General features: G+C 41.1%; 1 protein-coding gene across 2 annotated transcripts in view; it reads left to right on the top strand.

Annotated features, from left to right (window-relative positions):
* PREX2 (phosphatidylinositol-3,4,5-trisphosphate dependent Rac exchange factor 2) overlaps positions 1–22,079 on the top strand; it is a 302,207-nt gene that overhangs the window by 1,502 nt on the left and 278,626 nt on the right. The gene's annotated exons all lie outside the window — the stretch shown is intronic.

The raw sequence follows: 22,079 nt of genomic DNA, 5'->3' as shown, positions 1-22,079 counted from the left end.
AACTTCCTGCGCAGTGTTCTGAGAGAGGTACACTATCTGCTGATAATCGTTGATAGTGCAAATTCAGTTCTTGGGGTGAGACGCACTGACTGGCTTCTGGTTCACTTCTCAAATTAAAATCGATATACTTGAGCCCCCAGGGGCCGCATTCTTTGGAAAAGTGTGGGTATTTGCAAATATACTGGTAATTGGTGGTAAGTAGGATTGTTGTACACTTCCATGCATCAATGTCAAAAAAGAATGGTTTTAAAGCAAATTTGATTTTTCATAGCTTCAGATTTGACTTTCATGAAACTTTGTTGGCAAACAAGTTCTTTGACTTTCGAAGAATCTGAGTAACTTTTCAAGTTGCATTAGGAACTTCTTTCTGGAGGTATAGGGGAATAGTATTGAGCAAAAGACTTCTAGTTTACAAAAATAGCTAACCTAACCTACCTTAAAAACCAATGTGTTGATTTTTATTTAAAATATCAGTTTTTCCTCTAATCTTAACATCTGATTACTTAAAATGATAATATAATTCTATGTAGAGAGGTAAGAAATTATGGGAGGTATAAAAGAGATTGCATTTTACTGTTAGTAGATCATTTTATGATTCATTCTTCTTATCTCATTTATAAATTATGAGCTCTTCCATCTTTCCTTTTCTTTATTTGCTATTTTCATGTACATGTTCACACACACACCAACACTAATTGGCCCAAAAGTCTGCCTAAACAAAAGTTTACTCTGACTTCCTTTTGGTTTTATAAACATTGAAAGTTTAAGATCTACCTATAATAGATCATTAGATTTTCTTTTGGGGATATTATTTGTAGCAGCATTTACTTGTCATTTGTTTTATATGGTTACTTTCAGTTGATTAGCCAATCTAGTTTTAATTTTATCCTAACTGATACACACCAAGAGCTTTAAAAATATTCAAACCCTTTGGCCTGGTAATTCCTGTTCTAGGAATCCATCCTTAGGGAATGGTCAGAAATACAGACAAACAAAAGAAGTTTGTTTTTTTTTTTTCCTTTAAATAGATGTAGTACTAAATAAGTGCAGTGGTAAATTTGTTGCAAAAATTTGATAATGAATTCCCAATTCAAATTTAAATATTTGTTAGATTAGTCATTGTATTTTATTTCTCTCAATACTTCAGCCCATCAGCACGGGTGAGGGTAATTCTGATCTTTATTACAGAGATGAAAAATGTATTTTTAGTTTTCCTGAGAACATATTTTTACTTACACAGCCTTAAAGGAGCAAGCAAATTGTGTTATTTCTCTGGATCAAGTGATCATATGGCCCGAAGGGAAACTTTTTTTTAATAAGATGGTTTCTCTTCTTATTTCCCACCTTTGGCCTTTTAAGGAGAGAGCACCTCCCCCCTCCCCCACCTTCCCCCCATCACTTCTTCCCACACCCATATAGTCCGTGAACATTGCCTTTTTCATCCTCCGGTTTTATCAGTCTGTATGATCTATATGCACCTTCTCTCCAGTAGCCACCCAGGCACACACTTCTTGACTGAACAAGGCTCTGACCTTGAAGCTTGCTGCTGTCATTTGAATGGCGCAGTCTTCCCATGGGTTGCTTCAGGCCTCTTCTTCTGCTCCTCCCTAACCCTTAGCAACCTGCTGGCTTCCTGCTAGGCTTTCAAGACTCTTCATCTCCTTCAGTAAAACTTTTATGACTCCATCCCTCCATCTTTCCCGGGCTAGAGTGCTCTCAGTTCAGTACCCGCTCTTCTCTGTAGTCAGTTGTTCCTTGGAGCCAGAGCAAGCTTAGGCAGATATCTGACTAGATTTGTCTCATTCTTCTAGAATGCAAGCTTCTTGGGGACAGGGCCACATTTTACTCACTTTTGTTTCCCTAGACTTCCGTGCAATACTTGTGACATCATAAGTACTCAATAAACGCTTACTGCACGAATGAACGGATGAATTCGTGAATTTATCTTCTAAACCTCCTGCCCCATTTTTAAGGACAGTTCCTCAGTTCAGTTCAGTTCAGTCGCTCAGTCGTGTCCGACTCTTTGCGACGCCATGAATTGCAGCACGCCAGGCCTCCCTGTCCATCACCAACTCCCAGAGTTCACTCAGACTCATGTCTATCGAGTCGGTGATGCCATCCAGCCATCTCATCCTCTGTCATCCCCTTCTCCTCCTGCCCCCAATCCCTCCCAGCATCAGAGTCTTTTCCAGTGAGTCAACTCTTTGCATGAGGTGGCCAAAGTATTGGAGTTTCAGCTTTAGCATCATTCCTTCCAAAGAAATCCCAGGGCTGATCTCCTTTAGAATGGACTGGTTGGATATCCTTGCAGTCCAAGGGACTCTCAAGAGTCTTCTCCAACACCACAATTCAAAAGCATCAATTCTTTGGCACTCAGCTTTCTTCACAGTCCAGCTCTCATATCCATATATGACCACTGGAAAAACCATAGCCTTGACTAGACGGACCTTTGTTGGCAAAGTAATGTCTCTGCTTTTGAATATGCTATCTAGGTTGGTCATAACTTTCCTTCCAAGGAGTAAGTGTCTTTTAATTTCATGGCTGCAGTCACCATCTGCAGTGATTTTGGAGCCCCCAAAAATAAAGTCTGATGCTGTTTCCATTGTGTCCCCATCTGTTTCCCTTGAAGTGATGGGACCAGATGCCATGATCTTCGTTTTCTGAATATTGAGCTTTAAGCCAACTTTTTCACTCTCCTCTTTCACTTTCATCAAGAGGCTTTTTAGATCCTCTTTACTTTCTGCCATAAGGGTGGTGTCATCTGCATATCTGAGGTTATTGATATTTCTCCCGGCAATCTTGATTCCAGCTTGTGCTTCTTCCAGCCCAGTGTTTCTCATGATGTACTCTGCATAGAAGTTAAATAAGCAGGGTGATAATATACAGCCTTGATGTACTCCTTTTCCTATTTGGAACCAGTCTCTTCCATGTCCAGTTCTAACTGTTGCTTCCTGACCTGCATACAGGTTTCTCAAGAGGCAGGTCAGGTGGTCTGGTATTCCCATCTCTTTCAGAATTTTCCAGTTTATTGTGATCCACACAGTCAAAGGCTTTGGCATAGTCAAAGCAGAAATAGATGTTTTTCTGGAACTCTCTTGCTTTTTCTATGATCCAGCGGATGTTGGCAATTTTATCTCTGGTTCCTCTGCCTTTTCTAAACCCAGCTTGAACATCTCCTCAATCATCCTTAAATTCCTGATTTTTTTTTCCATTTGGTCTGTATAGATAGTGGAAGTTAAGTTTCACTCAGGCACATATGTGTTATGTAAGAAGAAGCTTTAAGAAAAAAATGTAGCTTCTGCATTTAAAAGTGCAACTATTTAAATCAGGTATCAAGGTATTAAGGACATTGTAGCATTGTTATTTAAATCCATTGTAGTCTAAATTTTCATTTGGGTCCTTGGATAGATTATATTATTGGAATTGATTATTTTTATGTCTTAGGTAAAATGGTAGAGAGTGACAATTTGTTTGAACTTCTGTTCTTGTTTTGCTTGGGAAATGAAATTCTAGGCTTCATTAGGAATACTCTAAAACATTTCTTTTCTAAAAGAAAATGCTTTTATAGACCTAATATCCAGTGTTTGATGTCCAGAGTCTGGACAACGGTAGGTTGTAACTGGTTTCCTGGAGAAAGGACAGACCAAGGTCGATTTCAAGGGTGTGTCTTATACGGTCGCACAGGGCTGCCAAGTCTGAAGGACCTCAAGCTTAGTTTGATGCTGTGCCATCAATGATTGAAATTCTTACTAATTTTATCTAGAAAGTGGTGTTTTGCACGTGAAGTCCAGTGGGACGATGGGATGTGAGCAGAACAGATACACGAAAGAAAAAATACAGCTTCAGACTTCAATAAAACTTTTTAAACAAAGTTTTCTTTATTTATGGGTGTTCATTGCTGCTTGGGCTTTTCTCTAGTTTCAGAGAGTGGAAGCTACTCTCCAGTTGTGGTGTGAGGGCTTCTCACTGTGGTGGCCTCTCTTGTTGCAGAGCATGGGCTCTAGGGCGGAGGCTTCAGTAGTTGCGACTTCTGGGCTCTTGAGCGCAGGCTTTGTAGTTGTGGCCCAGGGGCTTAGTTGCTCCAGGGCATGTGGGATCTCCCGGGGCCAGGCATGAACCCCAGTCTCCTTCATTAGCAGGTGGATTCTTTACCACTGAGCCACCAGGGAAACCCTTCAGTACCCTTAATAGCACTTTTTTTTCTTTCCTTTTGAATGAAAGGCCTCACGTTTGAATTTTGCACTGGGCCTGGAAAATTGTGTCGACACGTTTCACTGTGGCAGGTGGCGTTGAGGCAGGGTGATCATATAGTTTTCGTTTAAACTGGGACACTTCCGAGGATGCAGGGGCCTGCTAGTGATAATTATGCAGGGAAGCAGGTGTATACTGGGATTGTACCTGCCTAATCAGAAAGCACAGTTATTCCCCATTGTTGGAACATTAAGACACAGACTTTGAGTTCAGCTGTATATCTTTTCATAAACAAAAGATTCTGAAATTTGTTACCTGTCCAGGCTTTGCCCTCAGATACCCCAGAATCTGAGTCCTATCTCTCATTGCTATACAGAGCCACAGATTTTGGTCAAGGTGAGTGTCTGATTTGTGTGTCTGTTATATTCTCCTCTGCCCTTTTTCTGTGTCTCTGAGTCTCTGCTTCCTCTTTCTCTGTGTTTCCCTTTGGTCAGTTTGGTCCTTTCCATGGTAATCTTGACTTTAAGACAGTGACAGGTTGCAGTCTATGTAACAACAGTCAGAGTTAGTATGGTGCTTTACAGTTTATACTGAGCAACTGTGTATTTCTTATCTGATTTGGCTTATTATATGTGACTCTCTTGTGCTCGGTTGTGTCCTACTCTTTGAAACCCCATAGACTGTAGCCTGCCAGGCTCCTCTGTCCATGGAATTTTCCAGGCAAGAATACAGGAGTGGGTTGTCATTTCCTACTCCAGGGGATCTTTCCAAACCAGGATCGAACCTGCATCTCTTGCATCTCCTGCATTGGCAGGCAGATTCTTTACCACTGCACCACCTGGAAAGCCCTTAGCTCTTTGACATGGTGCTCCTGAGAGCTCCAGGCTTCTAGGGTTTGGCTTCAGGAGCCCTTGAAGAGGATCCAGGGAGTTGAATTGTGTGGCTCCAGGCTCTCCACCCTGGGACCTCCTCATGTAGCCCCACTGTCCTCTGATTTGTGCTTTTGCTAAAGCAATTAGAAAAACACCTCATCTGGGTGGTAAACTCTGAGAGAGTAGAGATGGCACCTTTACTTCCTCAGTATGCTTTACTTGAGCTCATCATGGTGCTTTGTAAACAGCAAGTACTCAAGAAAACAAATAGACAGATGAAGCAAAAGCAAACAAAATGGTTTGAATTGGGTTTCAGTCATGATGCAGCATTTTGAGGTAAAGATAAATTGATTCAATACATGTTTTGCATGGACCTGTGTGCCCCTCAGCATTATACATTGCAGGCTGAACCCTCAGTATTCAAATAATCACAGTGCCATCTGGGAGCTTAAGTGATAGAGTAATAAGCCAAGTGGCAGGTAGGCACAAGGGACTCCCTCAGCCTGGGGTCAGGGGAAGGGTGGGTAAGAGGTGATAATAGAGCTGGCTCCTGAAGGATGAGGAGGAACGTGCCAGACTTGGAAGAAATTTATCCCTCCTGAAATAGTAAAACACATTGAGGGTGACCATGGTATGGCAGGCAGCGGGTGGTGCTGGCATGGCTTGGCATGCTCCAGTGCTAAAAGATTCTTAATTAATGGGGATAAACAGTCCTGTGTGCTTTTTGAGTATTGGGAAGAGATGAGATATGTTCAGACCAGTTTGAGAAGGGTTCCATTCTTAAGAATTATGACTTCAGTTAAAGACAGTGAGAAGTCGTTGTGTGGGACTTGCCCCCTTATTAATAATAAGTCCAGGGCCTCCAAGGTTGGCACTGGGAAGGGGTCGCTTGTGGGAAGAAGTTTCCAGGCCAAGATTCCCTGAATCTATGTCTTTGAATTTGGCCTTGGGACCCCTTCCTCTTGTTCTTTATTTCTGCCACCTCCCTGGCTCTCTGGCTCCCCTGGTGGCTCAGATGGTAAAGAATCTGCCTGCAATCCAGGAGACCTGGGGTCGACCCCTGGGTAGGGAGGATCTCCAAGAGAAGGAAATGGCAACCAACTCTAGTATTTTTGCCTGGAGAATCCCATGGACAGAGGAGCCTGGCAGGCTATCGTCCATGGGTCGTAAAGAGTCTGACATGACTGAGCAACTAACACACTGTTTCTTTGTCCGTTCACACAAGAATGCAGAGAAGGTGTTTCCTTGCTCCTCTTAATCTGGGACAGTTTATAAACTTCCAAAAGTTGTTACTGTTTACTGAGGGAGTGCACAGACCAGTAATCCCGGAAACGACACAAAACATAAATATAGTCTAGCTTGTGTAACACAGATTTCTGCTCCTACCAAAGTGATCTTGCTCTCCAGGTCTGCAGACCCTGCCCTATTTTCATCCTAAACCTTAAGACAGCTCCTGTTGATCATCCTGACTGGACCCTACTCCCAGGCTGGCTTGACTGAGTTCTTTTTTGCGAGTTGTTAGACTGAAGGTATATTCTCGAGAATGACATCAGGAAATAGCTTTTAAGCTGTCCTGACTATTTACGGTAATTACAGTAGGAAACATACCATGAATTAAATGGGGCTCTTGCATAGTTCTGATATTTGGAGTGTTAAATCATGTGACCAGAACTGACTTGCTGTCTAGGGGGATGTGGAGAGGAATGTGTCTTTAGTCTTAAGGCTTCATCTGCATGACTGTGCTGTATTATAATTTGATAACGTTGATATGAGTAGGCTTAATTGAGATTAGTTTTGTTTCTTAGCAAGAGAATTCTATCAACAGAGTTGAGGAACGAAGATTGAAATCTGGTTACCTGTTAGGAGTTTCAAACATTTCACTGGTCCAGGTAAGAACTGAGGAATGTCTGATCTAAGGTAGAAACAATGATGAAGACAAAAAAAACTAAACCCAAACAAAACTCTTAAAAAAAAAAAAGTCAACCCACAAAACATCAAAACACCCAACAACCATGAGACATTTCTTGGGTAGAACCATTAGCATTTATGTTCACTCAGAAGTGGAAGCTTAAGTAGAATGGAGAATATTAGAATGGTTTCTAGTTTGAAGACAGGATGGGGAGGGTCATTAACTCGAAATGAAGTGCAAGGCGCAGAACGGCGTGGGGAGGAGGAGAAAAGTGAATTTGGTTTTCAACTTGCTGAGTTCAAAGTCTGCTATGATTTTTGAAGATTAGAATGTGGAAGACATGGAGAAAGTAACTACTCATGTATGTTGGAGCCATCAGGGTAGATGAGATGACAAAGGGGAAGCAATTCAAGGAAGAAAACATCCTAACCAAGAATAGGATGTAGAGTGCACTGGTGTCTTGGACTGAGTTGTCAAGGGTTGAAACAAAGAACTGGGGTCAAGTGATCTCTTGAAAGCCAAGGAAAGATCTAGCTCCCAGAAGAAAGGTTCCTTTCAACTCTCAGAGCTTTTCAGAAGTAGGTTGTGTGAAGACTGAAGAGACAACTGGATTTGGCAATTAAAACGGCACTGAAGTTTTGGCTTCAGGAACATGCATGAGCAGAAGCCTAAGAAGGAGCTGGAAGACATGATCTGAGTGGAAGCCAAGGAGATGAAGATGGATGGAAAAGCTATTCAAGAGGCTGGTAGTAAATGCAAAGAGAGAAACAGGTTATAAACATTAAGGTATGTCTAGGGATGTTTGAGGGAGATGAGTATAGCTGAGGAGATGGAGATGATAGATAAAAAAAGGGAACTGAAGCAGCTTCAGCAGAGCATCATGGAAGTCAAATGCATCACTTGGTAAATCAAGAGCCACCAAGGAGCTGGGAGGCAAGGAAGGCACTTGGCAAAATTTTCCGAGCCATCCTGCCATGGAACATACCCACAGCAAAACGTCATGATAGAGTCTAAACTTTTTTAAAACTCTCGCATGTTTTAAAATTCCGGAACTGCTGGGACACACCCTTTGCATCTCTCTGTGACCACTTGCCAGCAGCTCTGCCTCCTGCATGGGGACAGTGGGGTGAAGTGCATGGTGCAGACCATGGGTTTAGAGGCTCAGTAACCTTGGTTAAAGTCTTGGTACTGAAATGTACAAACAGTGTGATGTTGGCAACTTACATAGCCTCTTTATGCCTCCTTGCATATCTGGAAAACATAGTCAATACTGTCTCACAGGGCTGGCCTAAAATTTAAATCAACTTCTGTAGGTGAAGTGTGACTTTTTAAAATGCAACATACAAAGTTAGAAGTCGGAAGAGGGAAGTAGCTTGCATTAATTTATTATTATATCTATTATGATTAGGTTCAAATCTTGAAAATAATGACATAGTCATTTTTAAAAATCATGATATAAACGATGTACAGTTTATGCATTACATTTAATGCACATTGCAGTCATTGCTCACGCTTTTAAATAAGAAACGCTGGTTTACCTGACAACATTTTTGTCAGATTACATTTTTCCCCAGTACTTGTCTTTTGAGTGTTTTTTTTTTTAACTCTGCGTTTGTGCATGCTAAGTCTCTTCAGTCATGTCCAACTCTTTGCGACCCCATGGACTGTAGCCTGCCAGGCTTCTCTGTCCCTGGGATTCTCCAGGCAAGAATACTGGAGTGGGTTGCCATTTCCTACTCCAGGGGATCTTCCCCACCCAGGGATTGAACCCAAGTCTCCTAAGTCGTCTGCATTGGTAGGTGCATTCTTTACCACTAGTGCCACCTGGGAAGCCCTTTTTACTCTATACCTGGCATTATATTTTAATATATAATTTAATACCAAATTAAATTGTTATGCTTGAGTGTTAGGTATAATTGATTTGACCTAAAGATAATTGTTTTTGTTTTTTATTAGGTATTTAAAGTCTTATAATATTTATTTTTCATAATAGATGCATTTTTATTATTCTCAACTTAGTAAATGTTTCTTTTCTTGAAAGTGTGGTTGGGTCACTTTACCAGTAGTTTTGAGTATAATCATTCAAATCTTGACACATCTAATAAAAACTTTGTTTTCTAATTTTTCCCCATTCTCATGAACTATTGCATTTGATCCATGAGTTCATTGATTGCAATTTTTAAGACAATTGATACCTTAAGTTGAGGTTCTGATACTTAAATACTTTTAGTTACTGTGAATGATTTCAGACTTTGAATCTTTGAATAATTTTTTTTAAATTCTAGCTTTGCCATATTGCTAAGTATAGTGTACAAAAAAAGACCTGTTTCATTGGAGAATATCTAAGCCAAGGACATTATGTTCTAAATACATATTTTCCATGAAAAGACAGGCCCTTCATTTGAAAAGGTTAAATGGTATAATACTTAAGAAATGACCCCAGCTGGTTAAATTTAGAATACTGATATGAAACTATTTTCTGGGTTTATAGCAAAAATCTAGCAGTGTAGAATATGAATGGGTAAGCATTTTAATTCACTTCAAAGCTTCATTTCTCTGAGAAAGTCAAATAAGGGTTGATATCTCTGTTTGACTTTGCTTTGCCACTTTTGTGATTTTAATTATCTATTTAAGTTGTCTTCTTGCCAGGAAGAGAAGCTTTATAGACGGTGACACATTTTCAGCGGTTGTGCAAGAAGCGCTGTTTGCCTTTGATGCCTTGTAATGTCTCAACTTGGCCTTGGTTTCTTGCTCCCTTGGATTCTAGTTTTTTCTTATTTGAGACTATTGCCCCAAAGAAAGAAACAGGATTCCAAAAATGGCATCTCCTATTCCAAAGTTTTATTCCTGTCAGTAGTACTAGAGGATGAGCTGTGAAAAGACATTATTTTACCTAAATGTAATAACTCACTATTTTCCCAGAGGTGAAATTAGGAGAGTTAAGGGGAATTCCATTTTTTACAGTGTATATCCATGCCACGTTTGACTTTATATAATTGTAATATATATAGAAATATATTTTATTTATAGATTTTACATCTCCACATTTTCTGGAATAGATATACTTTTTTCTCAATTTTTCGTGTCTCTGTTAATAATGAGATCCCTGGCAGAGACTTCCCCTTCTCCCTGGCTGGTATGAGGTTGTGATAGTAGATGATGGGACAGCCATTTTTGACCATGAACTAGAAGTCATATGTTGAGGATGACAGAGGAACAAATAAAGATGAGTCCATTTCTTTATTAAAGAAGTCTAACCTGTAGCCTTGGAGAAGGCAATGGCAAGCCACTCCAGTACTCTTGCCTAGAAAATCCCATGGATGGAGGAGCCTGGTGGGCTACAGTCCATGGGGTCGCCGCCAGTCGGTCGAGACTGAGTGACTTCACTTTTCACTTTCACGCAATGGAGAAGGAAATGGCAACCCACTCCAGTGTTCTTGCCTGGAGAATCCCAGGGACGGCAGAGCCTGGTGGGCTGCTGTCTATGGGGTTGCAAAGAGTCGGACATGACTGCAGCGACTTAGCAGCAGCAGCAGCAACCCGTAGCCTATCAAAAATGGGCCTGTTAGATAAATTAGTATTTAACTCTGTCCTAAAGTCATTTTTTTTTGAGATTTCACATTTTGCTTCGAAATTCATATTAATTTATGCAAATTATTAACAAATTGGCAAACTTTAATCTATTTTTTTGCCTTTGTCTTGTCAAGTGGAGTAATCTTAATGTTTAAAGTTCATTTTTAGCTTTTCTTTAATGACTCTTCTATAGCTCACCAATGATTTCCCTAGACTATGCTAAAACCACACTTTTTTTTTTTTTGAAAAGAACGGTCCTTTTTTTAAAACCTGTACTTATAATTATTTTTCCAGAAGACCAGAATTTTTGTGTTTATTATGTATATTTACAAGGATATTTGTTCAGCTGCTTTCTCTGAGGCCAAACAACAGTAGTTTAAACAACACAGAAGGATTGTTTGTGACTATGAAAGCGGTATGTAATCAACATGCCTTTTTTGTATCCTCTCTTGGCGCTGTGGTTATTTAATTTTTCAGTACTATTGCCCAACAGTGTCCCGGGAAATGAGCAGCGTCATCGGGTCATTAAGAGACCTCGTGTCCTATCTTACTGCTCCAGCGTCCCCTAGGACCATCTACATCAGTCTGTAGGACGGAGAACCAGTATTTAATATAGTTTCTCCAGTGGTTCCAGTGAGCAGAGGATGTTGGAGAACCAACACACGAGGGTTTTGTTTTTGTCCATATGGTTGAAGTTGGCCTACTAGGATCCCTTGCAAGTTCTAGCCTCAGAGGGACTGAGGGTGTGCGACAAGTTCCACACCTCACTTTTGCTCCCATCCTCTTGGCCAGAACTTCATGACAAGGCTGAATCAGCTGCAGGGGAGACTGGGAAATGTATCTAGTTGGGCAGCCATGCGTACTGATGAGATGTGGGGAGTTTTATACAGTAAGTCCTCGACATATGAAACTTGAAAGTTATAGACTTTCAAAGATGTGAACACGTGTGCCAGCCTGTCCATGCCAACTGTGGTACTGTACTACTGTGCTTTTCAAGGTACTGTACTGTCAGATGAAAAAGATTTTCTTTATTTTTTGTGTTTGTTTTTTATGTACATATTATTTGTGTGAAAAAGTATTGTAAACCTATTACAGTACAGTACTATGTAGCTGAGAGTATATAGCTGAGAGGTCCCTAGGCTAACTTTGTTGGACGAACCAACAAATTGGACTTAACAAACACACTCTTGGAACAGAACTGGTTCCTATGTAGGGGAATTACTGCACTAAAATTAAGAGGTAGAGAATTAATATTGAGAGGCAGAGAAATATCTGACACCTTTTGGGACCCAGTGATATTAATAATTTAGGCTTGTCCCTCAGAAATCATTTATATTAATTCTTGGATTCCTTTACTGTAAGAACTTATTATACTAAAATACCACTTGAATCATTTCCCTAAAATGATACATTCTTGTCCACATAGAAGTCCATTTCATGTTTCATTTATCTATCCCTTCACAAGTGTTTGTAAGTGTTCCACTAGGTCCTCCCCCCAACACCCCTGTAGTTGGCTTCGACTGCAGGAAGAGTTGGGAGATTTGGATATTTCGTGTAAGTTAAAATTTTTTCTGGTTCCCCTTCCCCCCAAAGAAAGTCCCAGAATACTCTGGAAATCATCATATATTATGTGTTTGTTTTGTGTCAGGCACTGTATATTCCTGTATAACTTGCAACTCACAGCTCCTTTCAAGGATTGTATCCTTACAGCAGTAAAGAATCTGCCTACCAATGCAAGAGACGCAAGAGACAAGGGTTCGATCCCTGATTCAGGAAGATCCCCTGGAGGAGGCCATGGCAACCCAATCCAGTTTTCTTGCCTGGGAAATTCCATGGACAGAGGATCCTGGCAGTTCACAGTCCATGGGGTTATAAAAAGTTGGACACAGCTGAACACATGGCACCTGTTAACTCACGCCTGAGGCCACCCTGATGAGTAGGGATTCTGAGTAGATCTGATCCACTGTGTTGGTGATTCTCTGGCCTGGGGATTTCTAGATGGTGGGAACAGTATGATATATCAGGGCTGGGAAAACCAAGGCAGATGTTGGGAGCTGGACACACAACTTGTTGACTCCGGAAGTACACAGAGGCTAAAAGAGAGGACGGAATAGTATCAAGAGCAGGCCAGCAGCAGAAGCTCACAGTCAATCCAGGATGGGTCAGAGCCAGGCAAGCACTCAGGAGCCAGAGATTATCCAGAAGTTAGGAGTTTCCCTTACAGAAATGAGGAAATGCAAGTGAACCTTTAAAAATAGACAACTCTAGTTCTCCCATTGGTAATGTTTATCATCACTAAGACTAGTTTCAGGTTAATTTAATTCCTTCTGGGTCAGTTTGGATCTCTTTGTGCTTGTTTACTTAGCACTTCATAGCAGATTTAAAGCTGTTATATATAATGTTATGTATGCTGCTGCTGCTGCTGCTAAGTCGCTTCAGTCGTGTCTGACTCTGTGCGACCCCAGAGATGGCAGCCCACCAGGCTCCCCCGTCCCTGGGATTCTCCAGGCAAGAACACTGGAGTGGGTTGCCATTTCCTTCTCCAATGCATGAAAGTGAAAAGTGAAAGTTAAGTCACTCAGTCGTGTCCGACTCTTCGCGACCCCATGGATTGCAGCCTACCAGGCTCCTCCGTCCATGGGATTTTCTAGGCAAGAGTACTGGAGTTCGGTGCCATTGCCTCCTCCAATGTTATATATAGCTCATATTTATTCTATATATGATTAAATCATGAAATGTTTGAGGCAAGTGTTAATTTTACACACATCCCTTCTAGTCTCAAAAATGTATATATACTGCTTTGCATTCAATGGATATTGTATAGATCACGTTGGTAGAACACATTATTGTGATTTAAATACAAATGAAGTGAATCCATAATTAAAATGATCATCATTCCTGGATTGTTTTATTTGCCAAGTCTACTTCAGATGAGGAGGATAACTGGCCTTCAGGTAGTCAAAGCATGAAGTTTGATAAATGAAATTATTTAGTTATGGGCATTTTCTACCAAGGACAGTCCAGTTCAGTTCAGTCGCTCAGTCGTGTCCAACTCTTTGCAACCCCATGAATCGCAGCACTCAAGGCCTCCCTGTCCATCACCAACTCCTGGAGTTTACCCAAACTCATGTCCATCGAGTCAGTGATGCCATCCAGCCATCTCATCCTCTGTCGTCCCCTTCTCCTCCTGCCCCCAATCCCTCCCAGCATCAGAGTCTTTTCCAATGAGTCAACTCTTCCCATGAGGTGGCCAAAGTATTGGAGTTTCAGCTTTAGCATCAGTCCTTCCAAGGAACACCCAGGACTGGTCTCCTTCAGAATGGACTGGTTGGATCTCCTTGCAGGCCAAGGGACTCTCAAGAGTCTTCTCCAACACCAAAGTTCAAAAGCATCAGTTCTTCGGCGCTCAGCTTTCTTCACAGTCCAACTCTCACATCCATACATGACCACTGGAAAAACCATAGCCTTGACTAGATGGACCTTTGTTGGCAAAGTAATGTCTCTGCTTTTGAATATGCTATCTAGGTTGGTCATAAATTTCCTTCTAAGGAGTAAGTGTCTTTTAATTTCATGGCTGCAATCACCACCTGCAGTGATTTTGAAGCCCCCAAAAGTAAAGTCTGACACCGTTTCCAAGTGATGGGACCAGATGCCATGATCTTCGTTTTCTGAATGTTGAGCTTTAAGCCAACTTTTTCACTCTCCTCTTTTACTTTAATCAAGAGGCTTTTTAGTTCCTCTTCACTTTCTGCCATAAGGGTGGTGTCATCTGCATATCTGAGATTACTGATATTTCTCCTGGCAATCTTGATTCCAGCTTGTTCTTCTTCCAGCCCAGCATTTCTCATGATGTGCTTTGCACGTAAGTTAAATAAGCAGGGTGACAATATACAGCCTTGACGTACTCCTTTTCCTATTTGGAACCAGTCTGTTGTTCCATGTCCAGTTCTAATTGTTGCTTCCTGACCTGCATATAGGTTTCTCAAGAGGCAGTTAGTACAATCATATAATTGAATAATCTTCGAGTCCAAAAGGGAATCATGCTATGGATGAATGAGTATAGTTTTCAGCTGAAGTATGAGAAGTTGACATTTCTCCTGTATATTTTTCAGTGAGATAATAATCCTCATGTATAAATTGTGCCTTCTCTGTATGGTGAAATTTTTTGAGAATAGCAAATGTTTTCTGAGATTTCTTTTTTTTTTTCAGTTTTACTTAGTGTTGACCTAGTTACAAGGAATATGATCAGTTGGACTGTCAGAAATTTGAGAGTTTAGTTGATACTTGAATGAATTGTTCATTTTAAACATACACATTTTTATAGTTGAGGATTTAGGTAAGATTCAACTTTCATGGCATTAGGAAAATATAAGCAAATGTTATAAGAGATCTAGATAGTCAGCCAGAATATTTGAATCAATTTTTGAAAAGAAAAAGTCCGCTAACTAGATTTAAAGAAAAAATATAGCTTTACTATTAGTGTATTATATATCCTCTCTAAACATTATTTTCTAGCCTGCCAGAATTCAAAGTTCCAACTCAGTGATATTATAGATTTTTTTCTTTACTATTTTATATCTGTTAAGTGAAATTCACAGTAATTTTTAGAAAAAGGCAGAGCTAAAAGAATCTATTAAAAAATGACACACACAAAAACCAATATAAAACAGTATGGAAGTTTCTCAGAAACCTGAAAATGGAACTACTACATGATCCAGAAATTCCACTCCTGGTATGTATCTGAAAAAAAATAAAAACACACTAATTTGAAAAAGTACATACACTCCAGTGTTCATAGCAGCGTTACTTATAATTGCCAACACACACACACACACACACAATGGACTGTTACTCAGTCATAAAAAATAATTAAATTTTACTGTTTGCAGCAACATGGATGGACTTGGAGGGCGTTATGCCAAGTGAAGTAAGTCAGAGAAAGACGGTATTATATCGTTATATGTGGAATCTAAAAATACCACAAACTAGTGAAAGTAACAAAAAAGAAGCATACTCACAGATAGAACAAATTTTTGGTTACCAGTGGGGAGAGGGAAGGGAGCAGGGGCAGTATAGGGATAGGGGATTAAGAGGTACCAACTATTTGGTAAATATAAGCTATAAGGATATATTGTATAACATAGGAGAACATAGCTAATATTTTATAATATGAAATATAACCTTTAAAAATTGTGAATCACTCTATTGTACACCTGTGACTTACATAATGTCATAACATTATTTTTACTTCAGTAAAAATAATGACATTCAGAATGTTCTAAAAAAGAGAGAATGGGATTGGTGATTTTTTATTCGTTTCTAAAACCAATTTGTTTAATCTCTATAATGTTTATACTACATTAATTATCAATGTAGTATAGTTATATGTCAGGCCAATTTAAATAATACCTCTAATATGATAAGTCTTATGATTTGTCCTCTCCAATAATTGTAATATGAGAAAGAGGGATATATGTATACAGATAGCTAATTCACTTTACTATAGAGAAGAAACTAATACAACATTGTAAAGCAATTATACTCCAGTAAAAATTTAAAAAAATAGTCTAGATGTTTTGAGTGTTAATATTCTAGGGCCTGTTTATTGCACACCTACTGTGTGCGAGGCACTGTTCTGGGCTCAGGGGATATATCACTGACAAGAATGAAAAATTTCTGGTTTCACGAGACACTCTACACAGGAGCTACAAGAGAAATGAGTAAAGTGTGTATTAGCTGCTCCAAATGGCAAGGAGAGTGAAAGAAGCAGATGGGGAATCAAAATCTGTGTGTGTTTTGATATTTTATAGAAGATGAAAATGCAGGAATCCACTCCTTTCTGTCCTATTTCTTTCTGTAATTCCCTAAAAATACTTCAAAATAACTTTTATTTTTTTACTGTTAACTCTGATAGACAATATCCAAGAGCAGAGTGTTAATCAGATCCCTAGTTTAACTCCTCAGTATAGTTATAATTTAGTGGTGAAATTCAACCCAGTTATACATTTGCCAACAAAAGTCTGTCTAGTCAAGGCTATGGTTTTTCCAGTAGCCATGTATGTATTTGAAAGTTGGACTATAAAGAAAGCTGAGCGCCAAAGAATTGATGCTTTTGAACTGTGGTGTTGGAGAAGACTCTTGAGAGTCCCTAGGACTGCAAGGAGATCCAACCAGTCCATCCTAAAGGAAATCAGCCCTGAATGTTCATTGGAAGGACTGATGCTGAAGCTGAAACTCCGATACTTTGGCCACCTGATGCAAAGAGCTGACTCATTTGAAAAGCCCCTGATGCTGGGAAAGATTGAAGGCGAGAGGAGAAGGGGACGACAGAGGATGAGATGGTTGGATGGCATCGCTGACTCAATGGACCTGAGTTTGAGTAAACTCTGGGAGTTGGTGATGGACAGGGAGGCCTGGCGTGCTGCAGTCCATGGGGTTGCAGAGTCGGACATGACTAAGGGACTGAACTGAACTGAACTGATACATTGCTAATAAAGTTAACAGATTCCTGAAAGAGTGGTGACTCAGACATAAGGCTTTAAGTAGTCAATTCTTTAGCTGTCACTGTTCAATAATCTAACAAGCATTTGTTTTTTGGAGTTGCAAACCCAAAATCTGCTCCCTTCATGCCACCAAGAGCTGGTTTTGTGGAGTATTGCTAGTAGGATTTCAGGTCCTGGCAGCGTGGCATCTGGTGAGAACTTCAGCCAATGCTGGGCTTCTCAGCCAGTTCAGTGGTAAAGAATCCTTCCGCCAGTGCAGGAGAGACAGGAGACTCCATTCGACCCCTGGATCCAGAAGATGCCCTGGAGAAGGAAATGGCGACCCACTCCAGTATTCTTGCCTGGAAAATTCCATGGATCCAGGAGCCTGGTGGGCTACAGTCCATGAGTTGCAAAGGGCCGGACGTGACTGAGTGACTGCGCATACACAGGTAGCTAAGGTTAGAATTCAGTGTCAGTGGGAACCCAGTGGTGTGTGCCGGGCTCCACTGGCCAAGAAGCTTTGGCCAGAAAGGAAAGTGTCCTTTAGCCCTGGGTGGACTGAGTCATGGGCAAGGGGTTGGAGGATGGAGATCTTGAACCCCCAGCAGGATCTAAAGTTAGTTTTCCAACCCTTTACCGTTGATAACCTCAGATGAGTTACAAGGGAAGGTCGCAGATCCTTTCTATCCATTTTACAGATTTAAGGTCGGTCTTTTCCTGTGAGGGAGGAGGAAGGTAAGGAGTGCACCTTACAAGTCTCGCCCCTCCTTGTTCCAATGGTGTCGTCTCCCCGCCCCTTCTTGTTCCCAAGGCGACGTCTCCCTGACGGCTTTAAGAAGTGGCTCCCTGGAGGAGTGTGGACAGCTGGATGCAGCCCTGTACTGGCCTGTGAAGTGTCATTGGGAGCCACTGCCAGAGGCTGGGGGAGGGGAAGGTCACTTCAGGACTGTGGAAGTTATTCCCTTTCTCCGCAGCGTCCTGGAGCCTCGTTTTTTGTCTTGTTGTCAAGAGAGACCGGAGCTCAGAACCTGGCCCTGAAGTTTTCTTCAGCGTTCTTTCTAGAAATGATATTTTTGAAGCCGCCTTCATTCTTCAGTTCACTGAATTTCGTAGCTTGAAGGAAGGGAAATAGATTTATTACTATCGTCATTACCAACTTCAGAATAGAAATTGGTGGATAATTATACTGGAGTCTAAAGCAGTATGACTGAAGGGAAGGGATTTGAGCTGGCTGGGTTTTCTTGATAACGTTGTGTGCTTGCCTCTTCCGTTTCTCTTTGGAGCCCATTCTATGGCTAATACATCATAAAAGTTGAAAAGGAAGTGCAAATACAATGACCACTGAAAGTTGAAGCCTTTTCCATTCACTTCTTTGTGCTATTTGTGACTTGTCTGCCTGATTGTTTCAAAGTTAGGAGAAACCTGGGGTTCTTATCTCTCCTTTATCAGTGGCACTGGTTTGGAGAGTGTGGTGTGGTGCGGACAGAACTGGGACTCGGCCAGCCTTAACGGTAACAGATATTGAGGCAAAGTAACCACAAGAATGAGTACAGAGTGTATTTTTGTTGTTGTTCTGTTGCCAAGTCATGCCCTACTCTTCGTGACCCCATGGACTACAGCATGCCAGGCTTCCATGTTCCTCATCATCTCCCGGAATTTGCCCAAGTTCATGTCCAATGAATCAGTGATGCCATCCAGCTATCTCATCCTCTGTTGCCCTCTTCTTCTGCCTTCAATCTTTCCCAGCATCACAGTCTTTTCCAATAAGTACAGAGTATATGAAGTGGGCTTTAAAGCAAGCTGATTTGTCTAATGATATAATGATGCAAGATACAGTGCCTAGGAGGAACACAACATATAGAACATCCCCTTAGCTTTGTAACAAAATATTCAGTAGCTCTGATGGGGGAGCTATGAGCTTTTCAGTCCTTTTGCTCAGTGCCTCAGCCCTGGTCCAGGCCAGGAGTCCCAGAGTCCCAGGAGGAGGCATTGAGCTCTGATGGTGCTCATTCATCAAGAGCATGGCAAATGCTGTGGGGTGATCACTGGGAAGTGAGGCTGGATTTAGAATATGGTCTAAGATAACATCTGGACAAGCCAGAGGGTCATGAAAGGAACTGGGGTCAAGGGTTAACACAGCTGAGATCTCTGGAGTCTGTGACACAGAGCCAAGAAAGCAGCCTCAGGGAGGGGGGATCTCAGCTGCCTCTAATGCTTAAGACGTGTAGTTCCTGCTGCTTGGCCGCTTCTCAGGCTGTCTGGTCATCGCCTGCCCATTGCCTTTTCAGGATCCTCTGGCACAGACAGACTAATTTACAGGGTAGCTTCCAGTATGGACTTTAGACTTAAAATGACATCTGAGGAGTATATTACCCTATAATAATAAAGATTAGGACCACTATTTGCCCCTGTTTGATTCCTGGGTCGGGAAGATCTGCTGGAGAAGGGATAGGCTACTCACTCCAGTACTCTTGGGCTTCCCTTGTGGCTCAGCTGGTAAAGAATCCACCTGTAATGCAGAAGACCTGGGTTTGATCCCTGGGTTGTGGAAGATCTAGACCTGCATCAGGAAGATCCCCTGGAGAAGGGAAATGCTACCCATTCCAGTATTCTGGCCTGGAGAAGTCCGGGATTATATAGTCCATGGGGTTGCAAAGAGCTGGACAAGACTGAGCGACTTTCACTTTTTGTAACCCGAGAAGTAGATTGTAACTGGTTTTATTAAACTTATTTCCTTGTTGTTGAGTCAGTAAGTTGTGTCTGGCTCTTTTGCGACCCCCATGTATCATAGTCCGATAGGCTCCTCTGCCCATCGGATTATCCAGGCAAGAATACTGGAGTGGGTTGCCATTTCCTTTTCCAGGGGATGTTCCCCACCCAGGGATTGAACCTGTGTCTCCTGCATTGACAGGCAGATTCTTTTCTACTGAGCTACCAGGGAAGCCCTTCCTTAGATGATTAGAAAAATTGAGCTGATTGGTTAGTTACTTCCTTGGTCCATTTTCCACCTAGAAGGTGTTATTAGTGTTTTATGATTATTGTGTAATTTAGAAGAGTACTTACCAGCCACCAAACTCTTTCTTAATAAATCAAATCTAATCTAGAGACTCTGCCATTAGGAAAAACTTGAAAACGTTCCTGACCACTTGTTTGAAGGTCAGTCTTTATTTCAGTCACCAAAGAGTTCACTTTGCTGCCACTGTGTAAACATTAGAAGGTTCTTCTTTTAAAAGTTCACTTATGGTCCCAGGTGGACACAAGTAGAATGGGTCACTTCAGATAAAAAGAACAGAGTTAGAGAATCGTTTACCCCTCATCTAAGCCTGACGCCATCTTGCTGTTGTTCAGTCACTAGTCATATCTGACTTTTTGTGACCCCATGGACCGTAGCCAGGCTTTCCAGTCCTTCACTGTATCCTGGAGTTTGCTCAGACTCACATCCATTGAGTCAGTGATTCCATCCAACCATCTCATCCTCTGGTGGCCCTTTCTCCCCCGCCATCAGTCTTTCCTAGCACCAGGGTCTTTTCCAATGAGTCGGCTCTTTGCATCAGGTGTCCAAAGTATTGGAGCTTCAGCATCAGTTCTTCCAATGAATATTCAGGGTTGATTTCCTTTAGGATTGACTGGTTTGATCTCCTTGAGTTCCAAGGGACTCTTGAGAGTCTTCTCTAGCACTACAGTTCAAAAGCATCAATTTTTTGGTCCTCAGCCTTCTTTATGGTCCAACTCTTACATTCATACAAAACCATAGCTTAGACTATATGAACCTTTATCGGCAAGTAACTCCACTGTAATGTCCTATAATTCAAATTTCACTAGTTCAGTTTTTTCTAATTCCCAGCACCTTAAATTCTTCTTCTCCTTGGTTGTTTATAATTTGTTTAGAGCTTCAGGAAATATGGAAAAATAATGAAAGAAATGAGTTATCTCCATTTCTGGAAACTGCAGAACAAAGTGGTTCTTTGTTTTTTTGCCAACTTGATGGTATATTTTTGAGTAACAGTTGTTGAGAGTGAGGTTAAGATTTGTTCTTTTGAGTCCTGGTCTCTGAATTTCATGTAAAACAGTGTAAGGTCCAGATACAGTTTAGTCTTCAGACAACCACCCACATCACAACCAAAAATGAATAAACAACCCCAAACCTCAAAGGAGAGCAATTCCTATTCATAGGAAGAAATACTGTGATGATCATCAGCCTTTCAATGACATGGGATTAATTATCCCAGTAAAAATAACAATACCCCTAATCTATTTTCATGCTTCGATGTCTCTGATGGAACTAATTTACAAATAAAGGCTGACATTTTACTTTGCAGTTCTCAGCCCCACCAATCCCCTACAGAGATTGGGTTGGGTGGCCAGTTTGGGAAAAGAGACCAGAAATACTTGAAGTTAAGAGTTCTCACACGAGTAGCTGCAGCTCATGTTTTCTTGAATCAAGAGGTAATTCTCGTTTGACTGAAGGGTAAGGAATGTTGACTAAATCAAAGAGAAAAGTAGTCTCCTTTTCTGAAACGGTGATGCAGTCTGTGCCATATCTAAGGCTGCTCACAGCCAGCTATTCAGAGCTTTGGGAATGAGGACAGAGCAGGAGTGTAGGGGTGCAATGACTCCTAAAGGAAATCAACCCTGAATATTCATTGAAAAGACTGATGTGGGACCTGACTCTCCTGCGAAGAGCTGACTCACTGGAAAAGACTGAGGGCAAAAGAAGGGGGCAGCAGAGGATTAGCTGGTTAGATTACATCACTGACTCAATGGACATAAATCTTAGCAAACTGGGAGATAGTGAAGGACAGGAAAGCCTTGACATACTGCAGTCCATGAGATCACAAAGAGTCGGACACAACTCAGTGTCTGAACAACAGCAAAGAGGTGTAGGGCCCCCTTTCTCCTCCACCTGCTGTTATAGCAGGGCTTGCACTATCTAAAGCTATTTAGCAATTGCATTCATATGCTAATTTATCTAATGCAAACAGAGTCCCTCTCATCTATCACTCTAGTAACAGTTAAGACTTGTGCTTTTTGACTATATTATACTTTTGA

This window comes from Bos grunniens, chromosome 14 (genome assembly GCF_055505025.1).
Source record: "Bos grunniens cultivar Pamir isolate PY7600 chromosome 14, Bosgru_T2T1.0, whole genome shotgun sequence".
NCBI lineage: Eukaryota > Metazoa > Chordata > Mammalia > Artiodactyla > Bovidae > Bos > Bos grunniens.
This window is presented reverse-complemented; position numbering and strand designations above follow the sequence as displayed.